Consider the following 13,805-nt stretch of genomic DNA (forward strand, 5'->3'; position numbering starts at 1 on the left):
CACATACAATTTAAACTCCATTATTTACATTATATATTAACATTAAAATACATATAATAACATTAAACTGTAAATATTTGTCTCTAAGTGGTTTAATATTATTAATTAACATTTCTGACATTTGTTATTTTGTTATTTTTCATAGGATTTGTATTTTTGATTAAATTGTAGCAAAGATTATTAATATTTAATTATTATTTTTTATTTTTTTGGCAGTGTAAGTGCCTAAAATTGCTTCTCACAAAGAGGCTTTTGAAGCTTTTTTTAAATGGATTTTTTTATTTATTAAAAATATGCTCATTCAAAGGAAGTGTAATAAACATCTGAAATACTTCACTATTTGTATAATAAAAAACTGAGACCCTGGCCCAGATAGAGGGAAAAAAATAAGAAACAACCATTCATTTTTTTTATTTTAGGGCTTTAAAAATGTATTTTAATAAAAAAATTTATGAGTTAATCTCGATTATCCACATACAATTTAAACTCCATTATTTACATTATATATTAACATTAAAATACATATAATAACATTAAACTGTAAATATTTGTCTCTAAGTGGTTTAATATTATTAATTAACATTTCTGACATTTGTTATTTTATTATTTTTCATAGGATTTGTATTTTTGATTAAATTGTAGCAAAAAATTTTCACATTTAATTATTATTTTTTATTTTGTTTGGCAGTGTAAGTGCCTAAAATTGCTTCTCAAAGAGAGGCTTTTGAAGCTTTTTTTTTTAATGAATTTTTTATTTATTAAAAATATGCTCATTCAAAGGAAGTGTAATAAACGTCTGAATTACTTCACTGTTTTTATAATAAAGAACAGAGACCCTGGCCTAGATAGAGGGAAAAATATAAGAAACAACAATTCATTTTTTTAATTTTAGGGCTTTAAAAATGTATTTTAATTAATTTTTCTATGAGTTAATCTTGATTATCCACACACAATTTAAACTCCATTATTTACATTATATATTAACATTAAAATACATAACATAACAACATTGAATTGTAAATATGTGTCTCTAAGTGGTTTAATATTAGTAATTTATGTTTCAAATATTTTTTATTTTATTCCTTTTCATTAGATTTTCAGTTTTTTGTTAAATTGTTGCATAACAGTATTAATAATTCAATGTTTTTATTTTTTTGTTTGAAAGTGTTAGTGCTTAAAATTGCTGCTTGTGAAGGTTTTTGAAGCAGAATTTAATATAATTTTTTATATTTACAACAAACTATTTTTATAATAAAGAACTGGGATCCTGGCTCAGATAGAGGAAACAATAGATAAATAAAATAAGAAACAACAACTTTTTAAAAAATGTTACGGCTGTAAACAATGAATTTTTCTAATTTGAATTAATCATAAAATTATAGAGTTAATGAAGATTAATCACATTAATTTAAAACTCCATTTTACATTAAAATACATGACAGAACAACAGGAAACTGTTAACATTCGACAGGCATAAATATATCAAGCAGGACATCCACAGCCGGGTGTGTCTGCCTCTAAGTCCTCTAATATCTCCTTAAAATCATCCACTGACAACAGCTCAATAAGTTTCAGGTTGTTTTGTAGTTTGTTAAAATTTTAAAGATTGATATCAAAGTCTGTGAAGTTCTTAATTTTAACATCAGAGTTAGCATCAGACATTTTTTCTCAATCAGTGCATCCCACTGTCTGACTCCTCCACCGCCACGACCACTTTCTCTGTCTGTACCCTTCTTCTCTGACCTTTGACCTCTCCTCCCTCCTCTTCACTCCATCCTCACACAATGCTTTAATTATACGCAGGGGGTCGAGGTGTAATTGAAGCCCCACAGTCAGGTATGCTGCTCGTGCGTAGCAAGAATTGAGCTACCTGGAGGATCGGTTTTCAGAAAAGCAGAGACAGCAGGAGAGTTAACATATACAGAGACTGGGAACCCTGCAGCACTCCGACACATGCAGCTCTGCATTACGTGTAGAAACCCTTCAGCCTGTCAGACAGATTAACAATCAGACGTCTGTCCTCAGATTCTGAAGCCAACCTGTGACTCCACTCACACTGACTGTAAAGTTACACCTGCTGCTATAACTCACTGAGCTGCACAGGTTTCTCACTTTCATCCATATCATCTCACAGGAGGCTGAGATGTTTGGCACTTGTCATGATACATACCTTTGGCCTCCAGAGCACACACACACACACTGACGCTTTCCTTAACTTCCCATGCTGTACTATGACTGCTCTGGGATTTATCTACTCTGCCCTCTTGTCCCCCTCGTTTGCGTTGAGAGCCAAGAGAGACTCTGTAAAAACCGTCAGTCAGTCAGTCAGGTACTTGCAGAGCCGGGATTAAGCTCTGGGATATTTTTGGGGGGTTGTAAACTAACTTTAAACAAACATTTCAGATGATAACACGGCAGAGAAATGTGTACCACTACTTTGAAACCTCAGGCATTTTTTTATTTTGCATATTTCTAATAAATGTTTATCATTTTTAAAGTGTTTTTTCTTCTTGCTGCCAGTGCTGATCAGATATATTTGATAGGGGAAGCCTTCAAACCAACGTCTGAAAGTGCATGAAAACTCTGAGGTATTTCACATAGTTGACGTATGTTATGTGGTATTCTTCTTTTAGATTAGACAACAAAAAAGGTATTAAAAGTGCTTCTTGTCTTATACACTGAATTTAATTTGTTGACATTTCAAAAATATAAAAGTAGGATGGGATAAATATGAAAAAAAGTGGAGTTCTGTGGAATCAGTTTTCTTCACTGATCATTTTAGATAACATTGTATTAAAACTTCCAAGAGGAACTTTATGTTTGTGTTGACTTTGGCGCCCCCTGTGGACAAACTGGTATCTTTTAGCTCTTCGCCAATATTTTCTTGTACTTGTGTAAGTTGTGGCTCTCGTGAATATTTTTTCAACAACAAACAACAAATAGAAAGAATATATCTTGTCGATTCTGATCAAAACAAGCGGCATCTTCCAGTGTTTAAATATGAAGCCCATGGGGCGCTGGTGGCCTAGCAGTCTAAGCGCCCCACATATAGAGGCTGTAGTCTTCGTCGCAGAGGTCGCCGGCTCGACTCCTGGCATGTCTTCCCCCACTCTCTACTCCCCACATTAAAGGCCAAAATGCCAAAAAAAAAATTAAAAATATGAAGCCCATGAGGAAGTGATAAAAACTGCAGTTCATTGAGCGTCCACTAGAGGCTGGCTGCAGAAACACAGGAAACCACATACACACCCATTCAAAGAAGACGATCTTTACAGCAGAAATAAACATGTTTACAGCCTGGTTCAAAAAACAGATTAGGTCTGAGGAGCTAATTTCTCTATCAGCACAAATGGTACGGGGTGAATTTTTATGACACCACAGTTCAGAAAATATAAAGATTACGAGTTATGCCCATATAAGGACATGGCTCACTTGATTGACAGGTGGGCACACTGTAGCTGTTAGTGAAAAGGCTTATGGCCCTCTTTACCTCACACTAGCTCTGACAAAGTTAGGTTGAGTTCAGCATTTCCAATATGGCTCCCACCGATGATCGGCTTCAAAACAGCTCTTAAGAAAAAGATTGATGACGTCACGGATACTACGTCCATTTATTATACAGACTATGGATCTAAATTTGCTCCTCACAGGAGCTTCAAACAAAAATGTAACTCCTTATTTAACAAAAATAAAACCAAAAGAGCTTTCACAAAGATTTCAAAATGGTGATTCAACAGAATAACATTGAATGATAATGACAACAAGAACATTTTAATAAGCTGAAAGGAGACTAAATATACTTTGGTATTGTCTGTCTTTATTTTTCATGTCATTAAAACGTCGCTCCACTTTTCATTCCTCTCTGGTTTGAGGGATAGACAGTGACTCTGGAGGGCATGCCATTAAATACCCACACACACACAGACCTCCTCAGGCTTTATTTCACACAGCCTCAGAGGACAGAGAGCACGAGGGCATTTCCAGGATGGACAGAAATAATTCGAAGGCCTCAGACCAGCAGCCGGCTTCCCTCAGCCCACAGCAGCAGCAGCATCTCCGTGGGACATTAACCTCTGTCATCCAGAACCTCTCCTCTGCCCCGTCTATGATCGTTAAAGATGAAGGAACGCAGCTTAAAACCCTCCAGTCTCTGACCTCTCAGACCGAGCATGTCCACAACTTTGGACCTTTACAAGACTTTTGCTCTGGTTTACATAATCCTCAGACACCCCAGAGAAAGACCCGGAGAGAGGGATCCAGGCTGGGCTGAGGTTTCTGCCTTGATGTGGAGCCAAGAACAAACTTCAACACTCCTCCCTGGGCCAAAAGTTGAAACGTTGCCTTTTCGAGTAAAAGATGACTGATACTCCTGCAGAACCAGGAAGAGACACAAAGTGAGCCAAGTCTAAGACGGAATGTAGAGGAGTAGAGAGAGAACACCGATATGGATCTTTAAAGAGAGACAAATGCAGAGATAATCAATCTCTCTTTAAGCTAACCGCCTCTGTCCAAAAGTCTGTCAGAGAGAAAAGGGCAACGCACCATGAAGTGGAAATCCTGAAGAAGACTGCTGGGAAACTGTGGACTGTGACCGGGTGACAGGTCGGTTTGAATTAAGAGATTTAAAGTAGGAACAAATAATCAGGAGTCTGAAGGAACTTCATGCAAACACAAAGATAAATCTCCCTCCTTTGAAACTCTTGAGGTTTAAGCAAGATGTCACAGAGCTATGATATGATATTCCCTTCAAGTCACAACTTTAGTCACATTTGAGGTCAGGGATGCATCCAGAAGGGTGGCCATGGACCCCCCCTTTAAATCGGATTGGCCTCCCATGGTGCCTCCAAAGAATCCCAAACTATGATTGCTTTGTTTTCCCTGAAATACATCCGAAAAAGTGAGATAGTCGTCTCTCCAATTTCGGCCATGTCTGCTTGAAGAACCACCAAGAGCTTCCCAACTTGGGACATTTCTTCTGAAGCTTTCCCCAAAGACTGTTGCACCGCTGGCAGAACACTAGCTTCACTGCTCTCTCCTTTGCCGGTGATCTGAGTGTCAGGTAGCCCGGCACTAGTCGCACCTGTTGTGCTTTGCATTGATGCTCTAGTGTCCATGCTGCACGTATTATACAGCAAAACTCAGCAAAGTCTTTAACTATCAGTCCCCCTGAAACTCGTAGCACAACAACGCAAGTTTAACCAGCACATTTTGGGGTCATTTGGATGGTATGTCGGAATGTGTCCTGCTAGGCAGCCATCTTGCTTGGCAAACCCATGTGACCCCAGACCCCCCTTTAAATCTGATTGGCCTACCTTGGTGCCTCCTCAAATCCCAAACTATGATTGGCTTTATTTCCCCTGAAATACATCTGGAAAAGTGAGATTGTCTTGTATTAAGGGATTACTAATTCAATGCTAAAAAAGTTGCTCAAAAGAAGGACAAGCTAACCAAAAGTTGAGATGCTGTTATAAGCAACGGTCATCAGTGCAGCAAAGACTTTAAACAACAACGTCCAAGAGATATGATGTTACAGAGAAGAGGATCGTCTTATAATGAACGTATGAGTATTCTCTGCCGAAATGACTGCAGATTATTTAAATTTCTGTATTATCAAAGTAAGGGATAATGTATGGTTAGCAGGGGGTTATGGGACAGGATTAGTCAAGATCCCTGACGTGAAGCGGAGGGGTCTTATAATGATTTATGTATACAGTTTTAAGTCCAAGTGGTACGATGTAAGTGATGGATTCTTCTCTACCTGTTGCGGTGGATTGAACATGAACCTGTCCTCATTCAGCTCTCCTTCTTCTCTGAGCTCTGCGGTTCACACACCTTTAAAAATAAACAAATGTCACAACTTTGAACCCTGCTGCTATCATCACCACCGCTCATGGTTTAAGTTTCTTTGGAGACATCGCTAACCTAAAGTTTCTCTCACCTGCTCCTTCATCATACTGATGGACAGGATCCAATATGGAAACGTCCGTAGCCTGCTGATTAATCCTTACGCTCTATGGCAGGGGTGTCCAAAGTACGGCCCGGCGGCCAATTGCGGTCCATTTAATTATGGCCCCAAGTTTCCATCTTAAAATGTGTTATTATAGCAAATAAATTAATCACCTTCTGAATCATTTGTACATTTGCAGTTTCTTTCAAGCGCACAAACAAAACTAAAGTCAATCCAGAAACGTCTCAAAAAGCTTCATATGGACTACTTTTATAAATTCAAAGCTCTGGATATTCTGTAGGAATATAATTAGGAGGAAACACAAGAACTCTTGAAGTTGACAGTTTTTTTTTCAAATTAATGTTTTTATCATGAAAATGTTCTTGATGAACACTAAAAGTTCAGCAGACACAAGACAAGATCAAAATTAGGAAATTGTGCAGAAAAGGCAAAATTTTGTGCATAAAAAATAGTTCAGAATGCAGGACAAGAATTATTTAGTTCTTAAAATGTTGTCTGCTGGTCAGAAAAGTCTTAAAAACAACATGAAATAGAAGTGTGATGCAATCCAGTTCGTGATCCTGCCATAGAAAAATAACAAGACAATATTTTTCCCCACATTGCCCGACCTGAATGAAAAACATTCTACAGAAGAAGATAAAGTTTGCTAATGTTTAAGTGGCTTGTGGAGAACTGAGTACTTCCTAGTTACTGATTTATTGAGTAAAAAATGTAAAATAATTGTTATTAAATAGAGATTTCATATATAACTTGCATGATTCCTAAGTCACCTAAGTCTCAGTAGGAGCCACTGGCCCTGAAGTATTCTGACAACATCAAATGTGGCCCTCTTTGAAAAAAGTTTGGACACCCCTGCTCTATGGTGTCAACAAGCAGAAGCTAAATGTGTCTGAACTCTTCTCTGCAGATTGATTTGACATGACATGTGATCAGTTTGACTCTGGTGTTGCTCATGTTAGTGAAAGTTAATAACAGTTGTCAATGGGGTTTGGACCAATCAGAATCAAGCATCTTACACAGCTGAAGGATCAGTAAGTAGCCGGGTAATAAAGTACTCCTCCCTCTTCCTCTTCCCTCCTGCATGCTCCACCCGTGCCTCAAGTTGTTGGAACACATCCATCACTGACAATCCCCCACTGTGAGACACATGTGTTGAAGGCAGTCCCAGGAAATTTGAAGGCCTAAATTCCTGAAATTGCCTGGAAACTGTCAGGAGTTCATGTGTGTGTGTGTGTGTGTGTGTGTGTGTGTGTGTGTGTGTGTGTGTGTGTGTGTGTGTGTGTGTGTGTGTGTGGAGCTAATGAGGCTATCAGTGAAGAAAAATGGCTGGGAACTTAGAGTCCACCTACACGGATCGATGGAAATAATCCTTGCAGCACAAATACACACATGTCCAGACAGCCCAACTCCCCAGAGCTGTGAATGAGGCAAACTTGTTCTGCATGTTTTCAACATCTCCCCCACTTTGAAGGGACAGCAAAGATCCCCCTCGGGCCTGGGCAAATCAGGAAGTTATTGTTAGTTTTAAAGACCATGAACCACCACATGGAGAGAAACTGTATCCTCAAGTCTTGATAAAACAAAAACACATCTTCATCCCTGCCCCTGCACAGTGTCAAATCCAGGAAGCAGCACATGCTCAAACTGGGTCAAAGGTCAGAAACAAGTTCCAACAACAGCAGCTTCTCGTGTTTGTGCGCCAAACAACACAATTCAGGACTCAACACCTCTCAGACGCTCCACATTTCCCACGCATTCCTCATAAAAGAAGCAGAAGAAGAAGAAGATGTGACTGCGAGGACCAACATCCTACTCGTGTCACATTTTTCCCAAGCCCCCCATCCGCTCCTCCATGCCTCGGCTGACAGGACTCCAAATTTAACCTATCTGTGGATGGTTATGCCAGTAAGTGAGGAGGGGGAGGACATGTTCTCAAGGATCCAGACACCAAAACAAGGACTAGAGTTGTGGATCTGGTCGAGGGCCCCCGCAATCATTTTCAAAAGAGGCGATACAACTCAGAATGGTAATCCTAATATATAACAAACTCAAACTGGTGGATGCCAAAGCAGTGTTGACCATAAAAGTAGCCAGAAATTCCTTGGTGCATGCCTTTCTGACGGCCAAATCCCAACGGATCTTTGTCCACTCTGTCTCCGATCCATCACGCCACAGGATCTGATAGGTTTCTATTCTAGTCAAGGTGTTAACTTCCACTTGATCCGCTCCGTTGTGTTTTGACTGCTTCTCTGATCCGGCAGGTCTGAGCCCTCCGGATCAGATACACAAGACTTCTATTTTTGCTGGATGCTGGAGCACGACGCATCAATCTCAACAGAGCAGATGGAGCGGGACAGGAAGTCAGGTTTCACCAAAACAAAATGAAAACATCCGGTTAATTTTTCAGAATAAAACACTCTGTGTTATCACCAGGGCCTGTATGCACGACCGGCCATTAGCGATGAAAACTGGCCGTTTGTACCAATGGTGGAAAAAAAATTGATTCAGTATGCATGAGCCAGGTTCACCCCCCAACAAAGCATTGAATTTAATGGAGGTAGACCCCTCCATTACAGGTGCTAACGACAGGATTACTGCACCTGTTAGGCTGTTCCTACGCAATTCCACCCTGTAGCGCACGCCAAATCATAAGATAAGATAAGTTCGTCCTTTATTCGTCCTACAACGGGGAAATTCATGGAGTTACAGCAGCAAACAAGAAGGTGTACAGAACAAGAATTCAACAAGAATATATATAGGAAAGAAATGTTCATCAGAGACGACAGCTTAGCCTTAATTCTCCTGTCAGCCACCACATCCACAGGGTCCAGGACTGAGCTGGCCTTCTTCACCAGTTAGTTCAGTCTTGCTCTCCTGTATCCTGTCCGCCCACAGCAGGTGAAATCCTTCTAATGTGGCGTTCGTGTCCGGTGTTAGCTCTGTTAGCATGATGCTACTCTGGTGCTGGGTTAGCTCGTCCACCTTATCGTAGATAGATCTTACATTCATCCTAACGGTGGGTGGAAGGACGGGTCGATGTCGTCTTTTCTTAGCTTGCACCTCAGTACCAGCACGTCGTCCTTGCCTCCTTCTCCTCAGCTCGCAGGGAACATCAGGCCTAGCATCGTTTAGCATCGACATGCTAAGGGCTGCTAACAGCTGATCTCGTATGTAAACAATGTTACCATGGTTACACAGGATCTCTGGACACACACAGGAACAAAAATAGTAAAAACACCCCTGCAAACGTTGCCAGTTTGGTGTCGATGGCCAACAAATGAGTCATTAAAAGTCCTGAAAGAAATAACCATGTAAATAAAAGTACTTCTGTAGATTATTTGACATGAAAGTAGTAGAACATAATTCTTAGGTAACCTACCAACAACACCCAGAAGTGAATCCTTCCCAAACAACTCCATGAACAAGTCCTCATCCTTCAATGGGGGGACAGGTGGTCCTCCACCTCTACCACGTTGGTGGCGGTGCTTGTTGCGCAAAGCCGCTTTCATGTTGCTTTTTTTAATTCTTAAAGGTGACATATCATGCAAAATCGACTTTTTAATGGTTCTCTACCTGAAACATGTGTCCCTGTCTACAAACCCCCCGAGAATGAAAAGAATCCATTCTGCCCCGTTCTGATTTCTTTACCTTTCTGTAAATGTGTGCTGAAACGAGCCGTTTCAGTTTTCAGTGTTTTTCATACGTCACAACGACATCCTGTCTGTAACAGGAAGTCAGAGCTCGGAGCTTGTTCAGCCCATAGACTGTATAAAATACAACTCAACCCCTCCTCCGTTTTTCATTCCCTGCACACATGGGAGCTTAGGAGGGAGGCATGCTGGTTGTAGGCTGTCTTAATAAACACAAAGGTCGGTTTTACTCCCCACGTCTGCAGATTTGAAGATCTAGTGGATGATTTTTATTGGAAAAGTGCTAGCGCTAGTTAGCATAGCCACATAGCTACATGTTCGTAGCTGTGTACCAAGACACACGTCGACATACTGACTAAATACTGACACTGAATCTGTGACCAATGGTTCAGAAAGGTCCTGCTGCAGGCGCCTCTCTGTCAGGATCAGATTCTGGATCAGATTCAGAGGGTTGAAGTAACGCGTGTCTGTGAGCAGCCGTGTATATTCAGCCAACATGTAAACATTAGATCAACGTGCTGGAGAGCCGAGGGGATATCTACTTGCTGAGGGGGCGTGGTCAGAGAGCTCATTCTCATTTAAAGGCACAGACACAGAAAACAGCCTGTTCTGAGCAGGGCTGAAGAAGAGGGGTTTACAGGCAGACCAGAATCTGATTTCAAAGTGTTTTTTTGAGCAATAAACTTTAAAGGCATGTTTTGGGGACCTCTTAGACCAATATATTGATGAAAAAGAGAATAATATGTCACCTTTAAGTCTTCTACTGTTCGCTCAGAAACACCACACGCATTTACCCGGTTCAAGATCTGAAGCCAGACTTTCCCTTTCTCCTTGTTTGTTCTCTTTGAGGGTTGACTTGCTGATAACAGCAGTTTGTTCATTCTATAGTCTTCTAATTAAATGTCCATTTCTTCTTCCACTGATGAATAGTTTTTTCTTGATCTTCTCTCAGTCACACCGGTACAGCTCACCATGTTTATTGTTGTTTATGTGTAGTAGGCATGCGCAATTTGAATGTGTTGGATCAGGGTTTTCCAAGAGGTTCCCTGGACATATGACGCTTTCATGGTGCAATTTGTTAATCGGCCAATTATTTGCAGTCGTGCATGCAGCTTACACTACAGCCAAATGGGCCATTCCATTACGGTATGTTGAGACTAATGGTCCCGTTTGTGTAATAGCTGGACGTACATACGGGCTCAGATTGTATTTCACTTAACTACAACAACAAACCGTCATGATGAGTGGAACCAGGCCTGGAGTCAACAGGTAAGAGATTTTCAGAGGACCAGAAAGACAACATGAATGAGGAGAGGAGGAGGAGAATCCTTGATTCAGTGATTACTGCTGGAAAACCTCGGTCACATGACTCCAGCTGACCGTCAGTCCTGCTTTGTGCTAAGCTCTGAAAATGCAACCGGTGGGTGTTGACAGACTGGATGCGGATCTGGTGGAAATCCTGGGTGACTGAGAAAGCCGGTTTCTTGGTTACCACAAAGAAGAGCCAGCACTGCCTACATGTGCCAAGAGCTGCAGCCTGGCTTCCGTTTATTCCTTGGACTGCCTGCGCTGGATTAAATAAATATGTCTGACAGCTGTGGTGAAGGACGTCACGTTTGAAAAGCTTTTTGGTGGTGTTGACAGATGTTGCATTGCGTCTATTATAAAACTCTTCAAGGCTTTCTTTCATTGAGTTAGACTTTCACTTTCACCACCCAGAGGAATGTGCACACGTGTTTGGCTTTTTAACAACAGAACCAACCGGGCCCTTCTCTCTCTGACACCACCTGTGATTAACCAGAGTCTCTTATCGCAGGCTGGGATTTCTTCAGAGCCCAGGAGGATGTGTGGAGGTCTAGTTTCATGTCAGACCTCTTGAATTATTGCATTTCGAGTTGCAATATCCTTAAAGATTATTGTTTTTACCAAACATGCCAAAACAAAAGCTCTCCAATGGGGCCATAAATCCTGATTTGGCAGATATCATATCAGTTATCGTTGTATTGCTTAACAAACTTCTCAGGGTTTCTCATGACATCATTTATCTGTTTCACAACACCGCCTCTCCTGCAGAGCTGTTTACACACATTGGATTGTTCCTGGTTGACACTGGAGGTGAAGTGCTTCCTCGTGAACTCCCTGTGCTGCAGATATCTGGGTCAGGTAGTATTCCTTTGATAATGTGTGTCACTACGAGCCAATAATGACCTCCCCCTCCTGCAGCAGTGTATGTTGCAGAACAGGTCCCACCAGCTTTACATTGTCTTTACATGGAGCTGATAAAAAGGGCTTAAATACCTGCACTTCAAGTCGCACTCTCCTTTCCAAAGATGCATGAAGTGTGAGAACACCTGAAACTTGATTTCTTTAATACCTGTCTTTGTATTCGGTGTTGTTGGAGGTTTCATGAATGTGGAACTGGCTCCTGCAGGGAATTCGTGCCAGCATCCGACTAATCTGAACATGACCTGGATAAGTAAAAAGGTGTCTCGGTTAACTCCAAATACCAGATTTTGAATCCTCTGCAAACTGAATGTGATGATTCAGTCTCTGCTGAATGTGTCTCTGCACATATTTGCTGTTAATTACTTTGTGGTTTCTCCGCTGGAACAGACCTGGACTAGTCCCTGCCTGTTTTTTCTCTCTCGTGTATTTCATCTGCCGCCGTCACACTGGAAATGATTATCAGAGCTTCTTTGAGACGCTGTGACAGGAGGCGTGGTGAACACAGCTCTGGTTTGACATAGTAACTTGACATACCAACACAGTGCTGTGCAAACAGGGATCGTATAAAGACAAAGTGAAGTAAAAACATAGAGGGATGTTTAACAAGAACCTTTAGTAGGCTGAACAACCTTTGGGCTTAGATTCAGAACAGTTTCCAGTGAAATTATCTTCAAATAAATGATGTTTTTTGTTGTATCCTGTACCTTAATGAGTGTGTTTACTTACTAGTGTTTACTCCTGACTGATGATGTGATTTTAGTTGTACCCGTCTACCTCATGCATGAGCAATCATTTCTTACTTCTAGTTTATTTTCTTCAGATGTTGTTTGATTCAAAAAAAGTTTTTAAACTGTCAATAATGTGTTTTCTGACGTATTACCAGGATGTGTTAAATACTTGATGCTGATTGGACAAAAAAGACACAACAAAAGCAACACCAGGGACAACCTGATCACCTGTAGAAAGGAGTCCAGCACATTTTCCCTCTGCTTGTTCACACTGTGGTAAAAACGTTAGAATTGAATGGTTCTGATTGGTACTATTTACATTTGTATATGTGTTATTATTTTTCAACATGTTTCAGATTAATATTTTTCACCTGTCGTAGAAGAAACAGTTTGATGTCAACCTCAAAGATGAGCTGTAGAGGGACAAAGATTTTCCAGCTTCTGATGCTTGAAAATGAAACTGGTTTGCAAAGTATAGCTCTGGAAACTCCCGTGGTGCATCACCTGGATGGTTTGTGAGCCGCCACATTTTTCACTTTTTGTTTTGATTCAACGGAGCTTGAAGTTATTTCCTGTTTGTGATGAAGACTCGTGTCACCAGGTGTGATGAAGAGCTGTTAAACACATCATGGAGTAAATCTGTGCAAACATTTACAAACACACTCCCACGTCACCAGAGTCAACACATGACTCACACACAGCGACTAGTTTGTGAACTGGAGTCGTGTGTGTGTGCGTGTGTGTGTGTGTGTGTGTGTGTGTTTTCATGCAGCAGATGGAGGTCGTTCAGCAGGAGCAGATTTGTGTAGTTGGATGACCGCTGGAAACTCACAGCTGAAGGAGAAGAAACTCAAAGATGAGACACAGTGCCGTGCAGTGGTTGGCTTGAGTACTGCACTGACACAGAGCACACCTTGAGGGACGGACAGGTAAAATAAACCACCTGTTTCAGTCTCAGTTAATACTCTGCACCTCTAATATTCCCATTTGAAATCAGCCTTTTTTACCTCATGCCCCTGGTACCCCATTTTATGACTATAACTTATTTTTGAGTTCCTGTTCTCTTATATACTTCCTGTGCAGGAATTTCAGCTTAAAATGTTCTGTTTTAAAGTGATATTTTGGGGATTTTCCACCTTTATTCAGACATGAGTGGACAGTGAATAGAGGAGGAAACTGAGAGAGTGGAGGGATGACGTACAGGAAAGGTGCCGCATGCTGGAATCGAACCTG

The 13,805-nt window shown here is 40.8% G+C and overlaps 1 long non-coding RNA gene across 3 annotated transcripts in view; it reads left to right on the top strand.

Annotated features, from left to right (window-relative positions):
- LOC117824036 overlaps nucleotides 1-13,495 on the top strand; it is a 64,281-nt gene extending 50,786 nt beyond the window's left edge. For 2 of the 3 annotated variants that reach the window (XR_004633528.1, XR_004633524.1), the window contains exon 7: nucleotides 13,345-13,495. This is a non-coding gene — a long non-coding RNA (uncharacterized LOC117824036). The remainder of the gene's footprint in view (nucleotides 1-13,344) is intronic. The other variant, XR_004633526.1, reaches the window with a different exon arrangement.
- Nucleotides 13,496-13,805: the final 310 nt, after the last annotated feature.

Source organism: Notolabrus celidotus, chromosome 13 (assembly GCF_009762535.1).
Source record: "Notolabrus celidotus isolate fNotCel1 chromosome 13, fNotCel1.pri, whole genome shotgun sequence".
In the NCBI taxonomy this organism is placed as follows: Eukaryota; Metazoa; Chordata; class Actinopteri; order Labriformes; family Labridae; genus Notolabrus; species Notolabrus celidotus.